Here is a 19,030-nt window from a genome sequence, read left to right as displayed (position 1 = left end):
ATTTTAAATCATTTCGTAGTTTACTTTAAGAACAACCATTGAAAATTTTTGATCAATTACCTAGGTACAATTAATTTTAAATGAATAATAATTTATTTTAAATCAATCATATAGTACGTGATGAACATTATTTTTCGTGTTAATGATAAAGAAATTTCAGGTCTTCAACTATGTAATAATGAAGCAAAATTTACTAAAATAATAAATTAAACCATTCTGAAACTAAAATTTAATGGTTAAACATAGCCAGAAATATATTAGAGTAGCCAGAAATATATTAGAGTAATTTACTTTAAAAAAAAACATTATTCTTTATGAAATATTTACATTACAGCTTGTCACCAAGGTCAGAGTATATACTTTCTTTTCTTTTTATTTTTTTTCATAATTACATAATACAAATTTCACTTTACGCGAGTACATGTATGTCTGGCTATCTGACCATGACAGATATAGAGATAGTTCCGGCTAGTACTAGGAAAGAAATGAATTACAACTCTGAGAAATCTATAATGTAATATACTAGTTTCCTTCGAACAAAACAATTAGAACAGATTAACTTATTTTAACAAGGCAGCTTCGTTATTGTTACGGCTATATGTGTCCATGTTAGGCGAAATGAAAGACTGAAGTTTTAAGATTTATTGCAATTTTGGGCTGTAGCTATATCATTCACCTCACTGACTACTGTAGATATCATTCACCTCACTGACTACTGCCATATTGAAAAGCTTGATTAAATCATATTTCAGGATCAATCTTAACTTTATAGTGGCGTTGTTATAGTAGAACTCCAATTTTTAAGTTCTTAAAATTATTTACTGATTTTCAAAAGGTCTACAACTCGGTTAGGAGGGAAACATTGTACAACATTCTTACAGGATTTGGATATTGGGCTACTTAGATTAATTAAGATATATTTAAATGAATCCCAAAGCAAAGTCTAGGTAGAAAAAATTTTGTCCACGAGCATTCAGATCGAAAATAGCCTGAAACAAGGAGATGCGTTGTCGCCATTATTATTCAACTTTGTCATGGAATACGTTCTCGCCATTATTATTCAACTTTGTCCTGGAATACGCTATAAGGAAAATCAAAGATAGCAACCAGGGCCAAGAGTTGAATTGTATTCAACAGGATATGGCGTATGCTGATGATATAAAATTTATAGGGAATGATAGAAGAACAATAGAGAGAAATGCAGAGGTCTTTTTAAACGCTTCCAGGGACGTAGGTTTAGAAGTAAATGCAGAGAAAACTGAATACATGGAAGTTCATCGGGATCGTAATACGGTACTGCAAATTGTGGATGCGTTAAAATATCAAATAATACTTTCGATGAAGTGGAACTTTCAAATATCTAGGATCAGTATTAACAGACGAAAACCACATTCATTGAAGAAATTAAATGTCGACTAAAAGCAGGGAATTAGTTTTTTTATTCGTGAATTCTTTCGAGGAATTTTAGCTCAAAATATACATAAAACGATAATCATATATGTTGTACTGTATGGTTGCAAAATATGATCACTTACTCTGAGGGATTGAGGATAAGAAAGTATTTTCTTGCGTAATACAGGGTGTTTCAAAACAACACCGATAACTTTTGGGAGATGATTCCTGACACCAATATAAGACAAAAAGTATAGACCAATCTGAGTGCGCAAGTGCTTCCTTTCGGAGTTATAGGCTGCCGAACACATGAAAAAATAAACTTTAAAAGTCCATAGCTCCAGTACTATGGGATCTATAGTAATTGGTTCAAAGCTTCACTTAAGAAATAATATGTGCGCTATCCAAAAGTACGTTTCAGAATCCTAAGGTACTCACGCAACAATTTTTACAGAGGGAGTTTGACTACGGGCATATAATTTGAAGTACTCACAAACTACCTTTTTAAATTTGTTGCGGAAGTGCCGCAGGATTCCAAAACATGGATATTTGGATAGCGCACATATTAGTTCTTAAGTGAAGTCTTGAACCGATTACGGTAGGTCCCATAGTTTTGGAGGTATGGAACTTCAAAGTTCATTTTTCACGATTTCGGCAGCCTAACTCTGAAAGGAAGCATTTGTAAGTCCAGGTTGGTCTATACTTTTTGTCTTATCTTGGTGTCAGGAATCACTTCCCAAACGGTGTCGGTGTTGTTTTGAAACACCCTGTATAACCCAAGAACTTATTTAGCAATCTTACCAAAAATGTATTTAATAATATATTTTTCGTAAACCAATGCTTAGTCGTTATTTGCGATAGAAAAACTGGAATCAATATAGCAATATCCTAGGACTATGTTTGGATTTCCCGGACAGAAAATAAAAGGATTGATAGTGGGGAAAATCTGCTGACAAACATCACGAAAGAAACGTGCTTCAACTACGAACAATCACAATTTTCTTTTTACCTTAACGCTATTTGTGACGTGTGATATAATGGGTAATAAACTTTAGTACGTAAAACACATTCTTACACACGTTATCGTTATCTGATGCAATAATTCATTTGTTACAAATGACTGGTTGGCCTGATCGATGAGAGTACACGATGTAATTAGTTCGCACTTGAAATAATAAGCAATAATACTTTCTTGTAATTAACCCTTCGACTACGAATGGGGTTGTGGTAATTTGTGCCCACCACAATACTTTTTTTTTGTAATTACCCTTCTAATTGTTTCTTTAAAATTGTAAAAAAAAAAAATATATATATATATATATATATGTTATTGCCCAACATGTTTAGCTGAAGCGAATATCTTACGGTGGTTCAAACTGAACGTTGATATGTCTCATAAAATTTGTTATTTTAAGTTGGTGGGCACGAAGTACCCCCTGTTGGTAGGAGATGTGACTGACATTTATAAGAGTCACTCCTAGATGGCAGTATAATCAATAGTTGTAAGTCTTATCCTATGTACAGTTCACTTCAGTCCCTGTAGACTTCTGCGAGAGTTTCAAATTTGTTTCTTTTCCGAGATATATTTAATCTTAACAGGTGGGCACAAAATGACCCCTTCCCCTTGGTAGTCCACGTTACAAAAGATACCTTAGGTAGTGCGATGGTGAACTATTTTGCACATACTATTTTCTCCGTTTTGGTCGCAAAAATATTGAGACAATTTACACACACTGTGATGCAAATATTTGTTCTCATACAATTAATAATGTAGTGATTATTTATAGGGGATGAGATGAGATATGAAGAAAATCGCACTACAAATAATTTTAATAGACCTATTTAACAATCAATTTTAATTAAAGTAATTTTGAGTTGATATATAATGCAAATTCATTATGAAAAGGCAACGGGTATTTAAGTAAATCTGAAGAAGTCAGTGTAATAATATTAAAAAAAAAAAAGTTCATTTTAATCCCATTCCGCGTCATAACCTACATTGTGGGTACCGTTGGTTCAGGGGCGTTTTTGGGATTTTTTGTGGGAGGCAATTTTAGGGATTTGAGCCCTATATAGGTCTATATTTTAACCAAAACGCGACAAGTTTCAGAAAAAAGTTTACTAAAAAAAAAAAGATAGTTCAAGAGTTATTCTATCAAAACTGGTTTCGTTTTTCTATCAATGGCGCCCCCGCGTAGCGTAGTAGCCAACGCTCTTGTCTTCTGTGCGAGCGGTCCCGGGTTTGATTACACTGTATTTTGAAAAAAAAAAAGTTCCTATGATTTGGGTTTGAATGGCGTAATTTTTTTATATAATTTTGGGGCGCTGATTACGAATATAACATCAATCCCCCCCATCATGTCACGTTTTCCTGGAAATGGAGAGGTATGTTTATATCAATACGTACAAACTACATTATAATATATAATACATAATATATATTTTTCATGTACAAACAGTGGTTTCAAAATGACGAAAGTAACTAAATACACACAAATGCAAACAAATGCCATAGTTTAATCAAATATATACAGTCAGGTACAATACTAAGCATAAGTTGGAGGTATAAGAAATGATAGCTCCAACCTGTAATTAACGATGTCTCTGACTGTACGATTAATCATACAAAAGCCTATTATTTATGAAACAATTTCGTTCGTTTTGCCATTTTTCAGGAGTTACAATGCCTGCATTCTCCCTTTTCAGGAACCAGCAGTAGTCAGCTATCATATTAATGGTCCAAGCACCTTGATACCTCTTTTCAATATCGTTTAAGTCATGGTGAAAGCATTCACCGTGTTCATCACTATAGACACCAAGATCGGGTAAGAAACTTTCTAAATGTGCATGTGAAAAGTGTCGTTTGACACTCATATTACACCCAAGATTTTTTAAAATCTTGCAGCAACTCTTCTCAATATATTCGGAATCAGGACTTGTATTAGCCAGGAAGTTCTTCACAACATTCCTGAAGCTTTGCCATGTTTTCTTCTCCATTTGGGTCATAATATTCTCAAAAATTGGATCGTTGAGGAGTTTTCCTATCTGAGGACTAGTAAATATACCAGCTGTGAGTTTTCGATCTTCATATACAAAATACTTTGCATATGTACTTAAAACACTTATCGCCCTATTTTGAGCACGAACTAACTGTCATGATACCTAACTTTATATGTTGGGGAAGGAGTAAAAATTTTGAACGCTCCACGAGTGGTTCACGTTCAACATTCTTCACATCAGGTGACAGAGATTTTCGGGATGGCCATTCTTTCCTAACTTAAAGTTTACACTTTGCAGATTGTCCCATTCGCAGAGATAACAAGGATGTTTGGTGTAGCCTGATTGAAGTCCCAGCAGGAGGTCTATAACCTTAAGATCGCCACAAAGAAGCCATTGATGTTCTTAGTAGTTCATACAATCAAGCAAACAATTTTCATATGCCTCTTACAAATGAATAGAATGTGCAACAAGAATAGACCCTGGATATTGCAATTGTGAAGTAAAACGCCATTCAAACCTGATTTCGACGAATCGATAAAAGCTCTCCAATCAGAAGTATTGTAAGTTACACCAAACCATTCTGTAAGTCCTGGTATGTCACGGCAGTAAACCATTGATCCATGTTCAGAAAAAAAAAAAAAGACGTGATTTCATGTTCCCTTTGCCTATACCAAGAGAAAGTAGTCTCGGGTGAAAGTAAGTTTTCGCTTTGAGTCTTGAGCCTAAAAGTTCAGCACTTTCTTTCGATAGATACAAATTACGAGTCAAGTAATTTAGTTCTTTCTGGTTAAATAGTTATACAACACAGTAGGACTCGTCCATAGTAAAATTAATGTCTATCTTCTAGCAATTACTAAAATATATTCATATTTTCTAATAGCTTTTTCCCCCAGAGACATAAGTAGTTTTTCCACTAAACCTTGATTTTTGAATATGTCGAATTCTCAAGAAACCTGACGTGATAGAAAAAAATTGATTACATATTGGAAATCAGTGCAAAAATCCAGTTCATAAAATGTTATTCGTTTGTAAACATCAGACTGCATGCAGAGCAGTGTTACCGGTGGGAACACTCGGTCAAAGAAGCGTACAAGCCTTTCCAGTTCAGCCATCCTGAGTGAGATTTCCCCCTCTGAGTTTTCCTCATTCACACCAGGCAAATGCCATGATGGTACAGTCCGCAGCAAAAATCCTGCATCATGAGCATGTAAGTTTATTGAGAAACGACGAAGTCTTTTGCTTCAAAACAAGTGTGCGTGCAGGGGAGGACGCCAAGGTTTCTCCTGGCGTGATCCGTGCCACTTAGATGTTATGTTGATTCCCAGGGCTGTTGGGCGTAGTTTGAGAATAAACTTACATGCTCATGTTGCTGGATTTTTGCTGTGGACTGTACCTAGCATACAAGTCCCAGGCCGCTTCCTTCTTTCCCTTTCCTCGGATAGTGTTATCGACGAGGGACATCATCCGTTATAAGTGACGGGCTATCATGGTCATAGATGTCAAAAAGTCCAGAAGTCTAATTCTTAACCCTAATCTATCAAAACTGATTTCATTTTCTATCAAAAACCGGTTTGGATGGAAAACCGAACTAGGCTAGTGCTTAAAGAAAACTGTAATGTCGGTTTCCTTTTTTTTCTACAAATTGGTTTCCGGTTTTATTGAAAAAAAAAACAGTTTTAAATATTCCTACTATAAATTAGCCTTGCACGCAGAGGCGTCATCACAGGGGTAGGGGGGTCAGCGGAGGTATTTCTCTCTTCGGTTTGAGATATACATATTTAGTAATATTATTAACACTAATGAAAAAATGAAACTTTACTTTTATCAATGGAGATCCTTCTCCCCCCCCCCCCCCCGAACCCAGACACTATTGCTTGCAGACTATTTCTGGATGTTCCTTACGGAAATCAATGCAAATACTAATTAGAACAAGTTGACCAATGAAGTTCGTAATTTTATCACAAAAAAATCGTTAAATTTCTCTCTTTACTGCTCTCCTCGCTGGTTTATTGGCCGCTGATGTGATGTAGTCAAGCCGTCTGAGACGTTTGCCAATGAATTTATGGCAAAACTCGCCGTGAGTTTGAACTGAAGAACATGGGCGTTTTGTAACCGTCCTCGATATGTGTTAGTCACCCTCTTTTAGTTAGGTAAAAGAAAAAAAAAGCTGGATTAAGGAAACTCAAGTGCTTAGGAAATTGAGAGGTGACTGGTTGACTAAAGAAACCTAAAAAGAAAGGCTAGCTTGCCTTTAGCGTATGAGGTCACAGATTACATTTCCGGTGGGAGAGCACCGAGCGTGTTTCAGATCTTACTTTATGTCTCCTTCCATATACAAATACCCACGCTGTTGACAAAGATCGTAAATACATACCAATCATTCACTCAATTTTGTTGAACGTAAATACAATCAATTAATCAGTCAATTTTCTTTAACGTAAACACAAATCAATCAATCAGTCAATTTTGTTTAACATAAATACAAATCAATCAATCAGTCAATTTGTCTAACAGAACTACAAATCAATCAATCAGTCAATTTTGTTTAACATAAATATAAATAAATAAATAAATAAACGAGTAAATTTTGTTTAACATAAATACAAATCAATCAACCGGTCAATTTTGTTCAACATATATACAAATCAATCAATCAGTCAATTTTGTTCAACATAAATACAAATCAATCAATCAGTCAATTTTGCTTAACATTAATGCAAACTAATCAATCAGTCAATTTTGTTCAACGTAATTACAAATCAATCAATCAGTTAATTTTGTTTAACGTAAATAAAAATAAATAAATCAGTTAATTTTGTTTAACATAAAAATACAAATCAATCAATCAATAAAGTTTATTTAACGTAAATACAAGTCAATCAATCAGTCAATTTTGTTTAACGAAAATACAAATCAATCAGTTAATTTTGTTTAACATAAATACAAAACAATCAATCAGTCAATTTTGTTTATCATAAATACAAGCTAATAAACCATTCAATTTTGTTTAACATAAAAACAAATCAATCAATCAGTAAAGTTTGTTTAACGTACATACAAGTCAATCAAGCAGTCAATATTGTTTGTCGTAAATACAAGTCAATCAATCAGTCAATTTTCTTTAATATAAATACAAATGATCAATCAGTCAATCTTGTTTAACGTAAATGCAAATCAATCAATTAGTCAAGTTTGTTTAACGTAAATACAATCAATTATTAAGAGAATTTTGTTTAACATGAAAAGAAATCAATCAGTCAATTTTGTTTAACTATACGTAGAAATCTATCAATCAGTCAATTTTGTTTTTAATTCAAAGCCTAGTTCAGTTAGTTTCAGTTATTTGCTCTTCTTCATCAGTAGTAGAATCTCAATGTGGGATCCTACTGAAAACAATGTTAAGGCATGGAAAGTTACTCCAAATAGAACACTTCCAACAGACAACAACATCATAAAAATGCTCCAACTGACATCTTGTTGGGATCAAAATAGGTTCAGTTCGTCGTTGGCCTTTTTTCTTTCAAAGTTTTGTGAAGCTTTGAAGGTCACAGCCAGAGAAAAGCTTTTTTATTTTGTTCACAGCTGTTACAGAAAACTTCATAGTGGGAAAGCAAAGTGGGCGTTGTTCTCAAGTCCAACACGGAGATAACCACAAAGAAGAAAATGGCCATTGATAACGCTATTCCTCTCGAAAAACCTTTCAAGATACAGCAGTGACACGACACGTAACTACAGAAATCAACGTAATAAGATAAGATTAACGAGGAAGGTAAAGTGCAAACGTTATAAACGCACTTCAACAACAAGTACCTAGAAAACCAACAAGGGGCTTTTCAAAATTAGGTCAATGCTCAAACGATCCAAATAAATTTGCGATAAGCTTTATTTTTAACTAAAATTACAACAGTCACTGTTAATTGCGTATAATGATATCAACGACTGAATTAGAGTTACGGTAATAAAGTTGGATTGATTGGACTTCAGCATTTCGTTCAGCATTTCAGATAGTAAATACTACGTGGACCCGCAGCTTAACGTGACATGCGAACTACACGAGTTCCCACGGGGATTGAATTCAGGAGCCTTGCACTAAAGGTACAGTAAGCTTCATATTGAAACTAATGGCACGTATATAAGGTGTGATCAAGAAATACGCTGAATGTAGTGGCGTAGTGCCATCTATCGAGGTTGTATCCATTTTAACTAGTAAGCCCAGTAACCTAAACCTTTGGTGCACTCAGTGCGAGTTTGAACAAGTTGTGACGTGTTAGTTGGCTTACAGAGGCAGAAGAGTGAGGACGTGTTAAGAGTGTTTGTCGCGCGCCAACATTAAGTTTTGTTCTAAGCTGCAAAGAAAAGTGCCAAAGATGCTCACGAAATGCCAAGATCAGTGTATGGCGATGAAGCGGTGGCACTAAGGTTAGTGTAAAGGGACAAGTTTTGCCGATAGATGTCACTACAGTCTTCGTCGAGAAGGAACTTTATAACCCATTAAAGGGAATAACCCGTGCCGATTTTTTTATTTAGAATTTTCTTCATTGTTGAAACAGTTCCACTGTTAAAAGTTTGGATATCCATTTCAACAACGAAGAATATTCAAAAAAAATCGACACGGATTATTGCCTTCGATCGATTATGAAGTTACTTTTCTAAAAAATTGAAGTCTGTAGGTTGAAATTTGTAACAGAAATCATCAATAATTTTCGTGAAAGGTTAAAAATACATGGAAGAGATACGAAGATTGTACTGCCATCTATCGACAAAACTTATCCCTTTAAACCAACCTCAAAAACTGTTTACAAGTAGTATGAATGATTCGAAAGCTGCAAGGAGTCGGTTGAAAACGAGCAACAATCGAGACATCCTTCGACCTCAAAAACAGAAGAAAACGTGCAAAAAGTGGCACAAATGATTTGTTCAAACAGGCGAATGACTATTCGAGAGTTTTCACAAGAACTAAACATCTGGTATGGGTTCGTGAAAACCATTTTAACCGCCGATTAAATGGGCAAATGGCTTCCTTCTTCATAACGAAAATGTACCGTGCCACACCTTACTTTGGATTCGCGAGTTTTTAGTCGGAAAAAGTGTTCCTGACTGTCCACATCCACTTTACTCACCAGATTTAGTACCATGCGACTTCTGGCTCTTCCTAAATATTAATACTGTGCATAAAGAAAAACGTTTCTTGACACCATTCCTGTCATTGAGAGGGCCATGACAGAGCAGCTGAACTCCTTTTTTAAAAAAGTCCTCCAGTCATGGATTCAACGTTGGGATAAGTGCATTGCTAGCCAAGGACAGTACTTTGAAGGAGATTAAATCAAATTCCATGTAAGCTTATTACTTTGTTTCTAATAAAATTATTCACCGTACTTTTTGATTACACCTCGTATGATAAAAGCAAAAGAAGTTTTTTTCGATTTGTTTTTAAGTACAGATATTTCCATCCTGTATATCCCTTCTCCCAAAGCAAAACAGTCAATTATTATTTAATTTCAAATGGGAACATTACATTGGGGCTCAATGGTAGAGTGCTCACCTCTGGTGCAAGGAAGCTCTTGTTCAATTCCCGCAACGGAAGTTTGTGGTGGACAACATTATGTCCGTGGGTTTTGACGAGGATTTCTCGTTTTCTCGCAGATTCTCATTCCACGAACGAGTAACTTTAAGCAATCATCCGCCCCCTTTAGCGTAAAGGGCATAATCATGGGCTGTAAAACTAGGAATTTTCATTTCATTTTTTTTTTTTTTTAAATATCGGAAGATATATAAGCCACATTTCATGGAAATCTGAAATATTTAAGTAAGAGTTAGCTTATAACTGTTCTTCAATTTGAGGTTGAATTCATGTCCTTATTCTTGACAAGGGACATGTGGCTCAGTAGTAGAGCGGTTATCTCTAGTGTGTGGGGTCCCTGGTTTAATTCCCGGCCAAGTAAGTCTGTGTGTTTTCTCGTGATACCCCCGTATCCTGCCACATGCACATTCCACCATTTCTTCCATCATCATACACTTGCTTTACATCGCCTCCCTTACCCTCAAGGACACACTCGTGGGATTCGTGGGACGTTGAACTGAAATACTTTATTTATTTTATTTCTTATTCTTGACGGTTATAATCACAAGCTAAAAGTCAAGAATATAAGAACCAGCTAAGAATAACACAGTTAACTACTGATGAACAAAGACGTCCAACTGCCTTGGGCATTTATAGTTCCAAGTTATTAGTCAGTGCTTCTTGATTTCCCCATAACCACCTTTGTATGAGGATGTTTCTTACGTTAGGTCTCTACTTGTTTCTTGGTATCGAATCAAGGATTGCTTTGGTCCATCAATCGCCATTTGTTCTTGCAATATACCAGCTAAATATCACTTTTATGCCTTTAGTTTCATGTTACTTTCCGTCACTCCTGTCATCTTACTGATCCATATGATTCTTTTCATATCTTTATGGGTGATTCCTAACATATGAAATAGAAATAGTTAGTTAGCTAACGTTACGTGCCTAGGCTAACGGAGATGAATGTTAAATGAAAATGAATGGTTATGGGAAACTAGACAGAATGACAATAGTGTTGCCATCGAAACGAGATATGAAGCTGTCTCGTCTCGAGAATTATATAGCGTATATTTGTTTTATTGGAGGAATTCAGTCTCGTCTCTTATTTCGTCACGAAAGTTCTATCCCGTCTCGTTTCGTGGGCAACTCTAGATAAGTCACGAGAATCTTCACAAACACAATGTTGACTATGAACTGGGACTGAACCAGGGTCCTTTCGCACCAGAATGTACGTTCTATCAGTGAGATACTATGAAAATCAAATGAAATATTTCAGTTTTACGCCCTATGGTTATGCCGTGTAAGATAAAAGAGACGAATGAAGAAAGTGAGAGGAAACGGGAGAACCTAGGGCGCCGATCCTGGGGAGCCGAGGGGGTCCGGGTCCCCCCAAATCTCATGTGGGCCCCCTACTGTATTTGTGAATATACAATATTTGGCATAATTTGAGTGCAATTTGTCTTAAAATCTTCATATATTTCTTCTGCATCTGAGTGGACCCCTTAATTTACATAGAAATCGGCGCCCTTGGAGAGGACCCCAAGAAAACCCACGCATGCATGGTGTTTGTTCACCACAAAGCCCACTTGCTGCGAGTTCGAATTGAACCAGGAATATCACACAATAGAGGTGAACACTCTACTACTGAGCCACCGCATCTCTCTGAGCTACTATGCTTCTTTTGTATAGGAGTAAGGACAGAGAGAGAGATTAGTAATTTAGCTATTGCAAAACATCACACACATACAAAAGAATAACAATTATATAGAGTTAGGCAATAACTACATTAGAATCAATCAATCATGGCTAACATGTTAAAAAGAAAAAAGAAAACAAGATCACTTCTTCCTCCACATGCATCTGACCTATCCTTATGCAATGTGCTTCCTAGACACAGGCGTCAGTTATGAAACCTCAGGATATTGACCCCTCGTCACTGAACAAAAAGACCCATCCATGAAGCAATTTGAACTTTTGATGTATTCGCATTTTAAAAAAGACAAATGACATCAATATATGCTAACAAAAGCGTTTCAACACTACATCTACTACACATATATGAAAGGAAACGGTTTGTTTTTGCGTCAATTTAATAAACAGAAATCAATCAACGTCTAATCTTAAATTAATTTATTTATATTTTATTCATTGTATCCTTTAGCACTTTCGTTACAAGTCAAAAGATTTGTAGTCGTGAAAATTGTTGCAGAATAATGCAGAAAAGTTACCAGATTTAAAAAGTAAGAAAGAAAAAAATTAACCATATTCGCAGCAAATTGGAGTGATTTGACGCTCTGCCTCAGGTACAGTCACTGTTATATCGTGATCAATGGAACTGGAACCGGAACGGAAAGTATCACGTCTATGCATAACTTATTGAATCGACGCAAGCAAAGTTATCGCATATTGAAATGGAAAAAATGAAATTTTTAAGATTTACGTCCCATGGTTATGCCGGCTAAAGGATACCGTGATGATGAGAAATGAATGAAATGGTGGAATGAATAAAGTGGGAGGAAACGGGAGAACCTCGAGAAAAGTCACACACACGTTGTCTGTTCACCACCAAGGTAACTTGGCGCGAGTTGGAATCGAGCCAAGGACACCATGAATCAGAGGTGAACGCTCTACCGCTGAGCCACCGCGGCCGCTCATATTAAAACGGAGTTTAGTATAATGCTGCCTGATTCAAAAATAAATTGCTGAGACGATTTCTCAGTATTCTGAAAATTTCCCCAGTGAAGACTCAAATATCTGGTTTATGAAGACTCAAATATCTCAAATCCAAAATCCCTGCTTTCAAGATATAAGTTCTCATAGTCCTAATATGTCAGCCCCTTTTCAGATATCATACTCATTGGCTTTCATTTCCTATTTTCTACTCTGTTCCACTTGTATTCTGGTGTTCCCACATTTTTGGCCCACCCTGTATACGATTCCTGATCTCAAACCGAAAAAGTACGGGAGTTTTTATTTGGCGAAATTCTGTGAAGCGCTAAAGCCTCTTAAATTGTGGAATTGTACTCTTGATTCTAGTGATCAATCCTGATGTTGAAAGACTTCTATCCTGAAATTGAAAGAAGGGTGAATCGATGAACGCTACAGGATGTGATAACTGAGTAGACTGACAACACAAATTCTTCAAATCACCTGTGCAAATTTTTTGGATTTGTACACTCTCGTTAAAAAATGGAAGAAAATATAAATTTATACGGGAATCATAAGGGAACATGGTAAGATTTTTAAAAAAAATAAACAATTTATTCATGCGTTGTAGTGCATGTAGTGTCTAGATACTTTTCAAAAATGACCACCGTCACCCGCTGAGCCACCATAACCATCTGGAAAAGCGTCGTAGCGCTATGTCCTATCAGAAGGTATTAAAGATGCATGTATGTAATTTAACGATGACGTTTCCTTATGTAATACCAACAGACAAGAGCTAGAAAAGATATTAGAAGAGTGGAGAAGAGTAAAAGAGCGAGCGGTCCCGGGATTCGATTCCCGGTTGGAACATTCGGACGAAAAAGTGTAAAAGGTTTTTCAGGCCAGTCATGCTGAATGAGGTTTTCCTGAGTTTTTCTCATTCACACCAGGCAAATGCAGGGTTGGTACCTAACATATAGATAACAGGACGCTTCTTTTCTTCCCTTTCCCCGGATAGTCTGCTTGCCGAAGGACGTCATCCCTCATACGTGACGGGCTAACATGGACATAGATGCCGAAAGCCCAGACATCTAATTCCTAATCCTAATCCTAATGACGTGCTAACATGGCCATAGTTGCCGAAAACCCAGACATCTAATTCCTAATCCTAATCCTAGTGACGGGCTAACATGACCATAGATGCCGAAAACCCAGACATCTAATTTCTAATCCTAATCCAAGTGACGGGCTAACATGGCCATAGTTGCCGAAAACCCAGACATCTAATTTCTAATCCTAATCCTAGTGACGGGCTAACATGGACATAGATGCCGAAAGCCCAGACATCTAATTTCTAATCCTAATCCTAGTGACGGGCTAACATGGACATAGATGCCGAAAACCCAGACATCTAATTTCTAATCCTAATCCTAGTGACAGGCTAACATGGCCATAGTTGCCGAAAACCCAGACATCTAATTCCTAATCCTAATCCTAGTGACGGGCTAACATGGCCATAGTTGCCGAAAACCCAGACATCTAATTCCTAATCCTAATCCTAGTGATGGGCTAACATGGCCATAGTTGCCGAAAACCCGGACATCTAATTCCTAATCCTAATCCTAGTGACGGGCTAACATGGCCATAGTTGCCGAAAGCCTAGAAATCGAATTCCTAAACTCTAAGGATCTAAAAGAAAGTAAATACTATTAAATCCTGAGGTTCCACTGTGAATAACGATAGGAATATAGACGTGGAAGTAGAACTCAGAATAAATGTGATATCGATCAATTGAAATAAGTCACAGATATTCTTTGTGATGAAAGGATAAGTGTCAAGGAAAAGCAAGAGCCTATAATACCGTAGTGAGACCTGCAATGTTGTACGTAGAGCCAAGAAGGCGCAACAAAAGAAATAAAAATAGTCAGATGAATGTGTGGTGTTAGCAGGTTGGGCAATATCAGAAACAAAAGAATAAGAGACTGCGTTAAAGTGACTGAGATCATTGCCGGCTCTATCGTATGTGCAACACACGCATTTGCGAGGGGCGCAAAATCTCTCATAACTATATTACTTAAAATAAATATTCCTTGTTGCAAACAGAGTTTATGATTATGGTAGTTAACTTTACTAAGCTGACCTTCTTTACTAAGCTAAACATTCATAAATCATGTTTAGATTGTATTAGTTTAAGGTCATATGGACAGTGCTGAAGCAAATGGTCAAATAAATCCCAGCATGAATAGCTTGATTGTTGGGTAATACAAGAACTCAATTCTCGAACAGTAGTGAACACTTGTTTCATTTAGTTAGTTATCACAGTTTTTATATGAAAACAGGTCTTGTCTTTGTCACAAACAAGTTTCTTATCACTGAAGATGGAAACAAGTTTAAAAAAAACAGATGTAGAAGGAAAATTAAAAAATAAAGGTAAAAGAGCTAGTTCCACTGGTAATTGCAAACTGATATATTGAAATTGAAGCTCAATATCGAATTCTATTAAAAAAAAAAAAAAAAAAGATTACCATCTTTCCTCTGCAGGTGTGTTTGCTTCATCTTTCACTAATATAATACATTATTATTTAAAGAAAACAAAACAAACACAACGAAATTGTATTTGCAGTGTTCAGACCTTTCTGAGTGGAAGTGCTCTTTCCCTCCTCTTCGTGGTTCACGATGGGTAGCACACTGAAAATCGTGGCCTTTAAAATTTATTCTTTCTAGAGAAAGGGAGGAGACAAATAATGCCATTGCATGGGGCGGAAAATTGCCTAGGGCCAGCCTTGACTGAGATGTCGAAGGAAATACAAGAGAGAAGATTTACTGTGGTATGGTGATGTTACTAGAAGGAATGGTGACTACGTCAGCAAGAGAGTGAGAAAGATGGAAGCGGAAGGTAAAACGAAAAAAAAAGAACAGGAAAACCAAAAAAAAAAAGAAGAAGAAGAAGAAGAAGATGGAGATGTTGTGTGACTACGAAGTTAGAAGGAAAGAGGTTAATAGAGGATGATGTTTGGAACTGATCATAGCGAAAGTGAGCCATTAAAAATGTTGACCTTACGTAAGCGGGGAAAGCCAGAGTAAAAGACGATTATTCTTTGGTAAGTGTATACTATCAGCATCGCTCTTCTGGCCTCAAAATTTTGTTAACAATTTCTGATTGTTCACTTCGCCTCACTTATTTCCATTCCTCTCCATACCCAAATTCAGAACGGTGCCGCGGTGGCTCAGTGATAGAGCGTTCACCTCTATTGCATTGGGGTCCTGGTTTCAATCCCAGCTTGCGCCAATTGGATTTTGTGGTGGACAAACATCGTTGGTGTGAGTTTTCTCGGAATGCTCCCGTTTCCTCCCTCTTTCTTTCTTCCACCATTTCGTTCGTTTCTTATCATCACTGTCTCCTTTAGCCTAGCAGATATAACCGTGGGACGTAAAATTTAAATAATTTCATTTTTTCATTTCCAAATTCTGAACGTTTCCCGTCTTTCTCCATCTTTTCTTTGTAACGTTCACATTTGTATTCTGTAGTGCCTCACACACTATATTTCATGTCGAAGGGATATAGATTTTTGTATAATGGGGAAAAGCCCTAGTTCCTATTCACTACAATCGAAGGTGGGGTATTTTATTTTCGATGTATGGTAATAATCTAAGCTATTTGGTGCGCACTTCTCTCTATAACACTTATCTAAAAAAGAACATTATCAATTTACCTATGCACAGTCGTATGACATAATGAGTGGATTATTGTTTGGAAATAATCCTCTCACATAGGATTATTGTTTGGAAAAACTTTGTTTTATGTCACACGATTATGTTGGCGAGACTAAAGGAGACGGTGCTGATGATAACGAATGAAATGATGGAATGAAGAAAGTGGGAGGAAACGGGAGAATCTCCCGAGAAAAATGCACGCATACGGTGTTTGTCCACCACAAAGCTCACTTGGTGCGAGCTGAGATCGAACCAAGGCCCTCATGCACCAGAGGTGAACGTTCTACCACTGAGCCACTGCGGCCCTGATTATTGTTTGGAGAAATTTCACCAGCGAAGTTTACATAGGCTATACAGCTGCAATTAAGTGAAAGAAAAACTTTTTTTTTTACTTCCCACGATTTTGTCCTGTAGACTAAAGGATGTATCGGTAACTAATTAATGAAAGTCAGAATGTGGGAGGAAATTCTTCCAGTGACGACGCCAACACTAATTTCTTGGAAGGGGGGGATAGACATATTTTGAGGGAAGCAATTTTCTTGAACACCGAAAATAATAGTTTTATATTACAACATATATTACAACACGTCTGGGCGGGCAGTCGAGGGGCAGATAATGCTACAGGGGGAGGAGAGTTGCGCCTGCTCCTTTTACCCTATAGTGTTGTCACTGAATGAAGGAATTCCAAGAAAACCCACTGACACAAATGCTCATCAGAAATTCACATAGCCTGTGATCGAATCAGGGACCTCTAACACTGGGTGTGAGCGTCGTACCACCTCAGCTGCAATCGGTTACCGGTTACAAATGCATAAAAAGGACACAAGAGATTACAAACAAAATAAAAATGAAGTAATGATATTTTGATTTTTTATGTCAAAAATTTTCTCCAAAAAGTTGCTCTTTTTGGTATTTCTAACTACTATATTATTTCTTTGTGCTTCTCTAGTTGTTTTAGAGAGATCTACGGTTTCCTTAACCCGTCCTTTGATACGATATTCCTCAGGAATATTCTGCTGTGCGTTTTTTTTAGAATAAATTATTTCTTTTGCGTAACATTTCCTTTAATGCAACGAAAATGTAAGTCTCTAAACATTAGTCGTACAGTAAAATACATAAGGAGTTTATTTCTCCTCTTTAATTGAGACAGTAAGAATATGGGGCCCACTAGCACATAAATAGTTATTTAAATAAAAGTAACACTTTGTATAATTAAAGTTCTTAATATGATATAACCATATAGGTATTTTTCTCTTTTTAAACAATCTTTCTAGAGGAAGTTTTGTGATAGTCTATATAATTATTGATAATTTCATGTATTGAGATTAGTACATACTGTCAGGAGCGCCAAGTTTTCAAAAAATTGTGGTGGTGCTCTAATTCACAGTGGGGAGCACGGTGGTTCAGTGGTACAGCTCTTACTTCTGGCGCGTGGGGTCCTTGGTTCAATCCCCGAACAAGTGTGTGGTGGACAACATCGCGTCCGTGAGTTTTCTTGGGGTATTCCCTTTCTTCTCATTTTCTCATTCCACCAATTCTTCCATTATTATTCACTTGCCTTAATCATTTGTCTCTCTTAGCCTAAAAGAGCATAATCGTGGGACGTTAAGCTGAAAGATTTCGTTTCATTTTCATTACTAATTCACAATACGCAGGCAGGATTCTGGGGGTAGGTTTCGGAATGGTTCTCCGCCAAAAAAAAATTGTACATCTCTTTTCTCAAAATGGAGTAGACCCCTATTAGGTATTTTTGAAGGAAAATCAAGTTTATTATTATTATTTCATAATGGAAAATATTCCTGAATGAGAAACACCCGGGACCCCAAGCACCAGAGGTGAACGCTCTACCACTAAGCCACCGCGGCCCTTATTCCTGAATGAGAGTATGATGGCATAATCAAGTAGCTTATAGGGTTCTAACTCCCTATCTTAGAACTTGTCACGGCATTCTGGATGCTAACCTTTGGATTTTAAAATGAAAGAAAACAACTGAAGTTAGATAACTACAATAGAATAAGCCTATAAATGTATACAATGCAGTGAATGGAAATGAAATTCTAATCCTTAGTTCAAAAGTTAAACATCTTATATCCCCCCCCCTTCCTCTGCGTTCTACGAAAAAATCGGGTCTAGCCTAGTACTATTTAATGAATATAGCAGAATATTAAATTTTCTCCTTTTTTCTTCCTACCTTTCTTATTAATTTATTTTCTTTTTCTTATTTATCTTCTTTCTCTTTTGTGTGAGTGCTAAGCAACTCCATAAAAATTCTGGAGGGCCCTCGAACACCAGAGTAACAACCCCGGAGCCGGCATTTTTGAGTACTCTAGTGTATTCTCTGGAACAGCTTCCACTATCTTCATGATCTTCCCCAAGGATCTTCAGAAAGCATATTTTGTCGCTACTGTGCACGACAGTTGCAAATAAGAGGCAATTGAAGAACTGGGAGGGTGAGGATGTTGAAGAAAACGAGATCCCTTACAAAAACGAACAAAAATCAATGCACAACATGATGCTGTCTATAAAAAAACTGAGAAAAGACTGGACCGAATGATCTTTTAGACGATAGTCCGGTCTGCTGGCCTAATGGCTAGCGTGTGTCTTTAGTACCGTGTTCCAGGTTCGATTCCAAGTGGAAGAGCATAAAAAATTGAATGCATTACGATGGTTCGGATTCCAACTTAAACTATAGATCAATGTCTGATTTAGCTTCGG

The 19,030-nt window shown here is 36.6% G+C and overlaps 1 protein-coding gene across 2 annotated transcripts in view; it reads right to left on the bottom strand.

Moving 5' to 3' along the window:
- The window catches only part of LOC145685782 (uncharacterized), a 296,487-nt gene that overhangs the window by 187,776 nt on the left and 89,681 nt on the right, over window positions 1-19,030 (bottom strand). The gene's annotated exons all lie outside the window — the stretch shown is intronic.

Source organism: Thermobia domestica, chromosome 5 (genome assembly GCF_964235325.1).
Source record: "Thermobia domestica chromosome 5, izTheDome1.hap1.1, whole genome shotgun sequence".
Classification (NCBI taxonomy): domain Eukaryota; kingdom Metazoa; phylum Arthropoda; class Insecta; order Zygentoma; family Lepismatidae; genus Thermobia; species Thermobia domestica.
Note: the sequence above shows the minus strand (reverse complement) of the source record. Positions and strands in the feature narration are given on the sequence as shown.